This window comes from Echinops telfairi, unplaced genomic scaffold, assembly GCF_000313985.2.
Source record: "Echinops telfairi isolate 266 unplaced genomic scaffold, ASM31398v2 ScPeMD7_7410;HRSCAF=8448, whole genome shotgun sequence".
In the NCBI taxonomy this organism is placed as follows: domain Eukaryota; kingdom Metazoa; phylum Chordata; class Mammalia; order Afrosoricida; family Tenrecidae; genus Echinops; species Echinops telfairi.
The window spans coordinates 402,293-404,213 of NW_022111310.1; positions in this window are offsets into that span (position 1 = coordinate 402,293).

The following is a 1,921-nucleotide window of genomic DNA, read 5'->3' on the forward strand; positions in this document are numbered from 1 at the left end:
TGAGTCTCTTTAAATCTGTAGATTCCCTCACAGCTCCTTATTTCCCTTCCGTCTACATTAAAAATATAAAAAAAGAGGAAATGAGGTGTTCGTTCTGTATCGCTTTCCGTGCTTTGAGTTTGCTGCTAACACACTCCATTTAACATGTCCCTCTCTCTCCTGTATTCCTGTAAACTGGTCCCGCCACAGCTTCCATTAGAAAGCTGGTTTGATTTTCTGACAAAGCTACTTCGTGGTTGGTGGTGTGCACTCTGTCAAGACGTACACAAGGTGAGGTGGTCTGTCTGTAATTTTTGAAAAGGAGATTGCCTCCGAACAATGGCTTCCGTGATTAGGGTGTGCTGCCACCAGGTGGTGACAACGTGCCATAGCCACAGGTCAAAATAGAGGCGAAAAAAGATTCCCTGCACAGTATTGCAGCTGAGCTGGAGTTGGGAGACAGAGGGATGACTTCTTCTCTTGGCAGATAGAAGAATGGCACGGGACAGCTTCTGACCCCCTCTGACTTCACTCAGCAGTCGTCCAAGACTGCTTTCTCTGAAGCAGAAGTTGGACATGCCTCCACCTCTTTGTCCTTTCCCAGGTCTGACACCAGCAACCCCGCCACAGCACTTCCTACTTCTCCGCTGGGATTAGTCACTGCAGTGGCTGCGCAGAACGCAGTCCACACTCACGATGATGGGATTGATGTGGGAGGTTAGCAGGTTACACGTTAGGATCGGAAATGTCCAGGATACAGTTCTTTGGTCCTCAGTGCCTCTTCTCAGTGATGCCCACAGGCATCTGTATCTTTGGTCTTTGACTTCTCAGCCAGATAGCCCCTTGACCCCTGCCCTTCTTGGGCAATGCTACCAACTCTTTTTTCTTTTTTTAAAACAACTCTCTTTTAGCACTACAGTTAACTACCCCAAAAAGACACTTCGTTCTGCCATAAGCAGATTCCATGGGCAAAATAATGAATGACATGGAAGCAAGTAGAGGAGGGCTCAGGGAGAGAGCTAGTACTTAGCCCATCTCCTGACCAGCGTGCTTTTGGGAATTTAATGATGAGGCACAGAGGGAAAGAGCTTCCAGTCAGAAGGGTCTGGCCATCAGACATGGGAAATCATACAGGCTGGTGGTATGAGTTGATGACCAATTTTTAGCTGCCCAACTCCATCTTTTTTTTTCTTCCTCCATCATGTTTATAAAGACTTCTGCACTAGAAATGGCAGGGTGGACTCCAAAAGATGGAGATTAAATTTCTGTTCCCTTGACAGAAAGAAACTCACTCAATATGGAATAGAATGATGGCAATGTCGGATATAATTGATCTGTGGATTGTAACAAGAGTTGTAAGAGCCCCCAATAAAATGATTTTTAAAAAGACCTCACTCAAAATGAAGTTGAGTTTTTAAACCCAAACCAAACCAAACCAAACCAAATCAACAACAAAAAACAAAAACCAAACTCGCTGCCTTTGAGTCTGGTTAGCAACTCAATGCCTGACCACCAGGCCGCCAGGCCTCCTGGAGTTTTCACACACACACACACACACACACACACACACACACACACGCACGCACACAAGTTTTATTTCTAAAGGAAAGGTCATCGAGTTCTGCATTAGAGCTTACATTAAAAGACATTTGGTTTGTGGAAGGCTGCAGTTCATAGCATGCACTCTCACTCCTAAGTCACGGTCGAAGCTCAGACACTGCTTGAATTGTGGCTATGGTAATTCCTACGCAAGCCGGGGCAGGGACAGTTTTGCCCTCAGGCTTACATAAAGAACCAGGTGACTTGCTGGATATATTCTTAATAAACTCTAAAACCAAACTCACTGCCATCAAGTCAACTGCAACTCTTGGCGACAGGATAGAACGGCACCTGGGGGTTTCTGAGGCTAACTCTCTGTGAGAGTAAAAAGCCTATCCCCCCC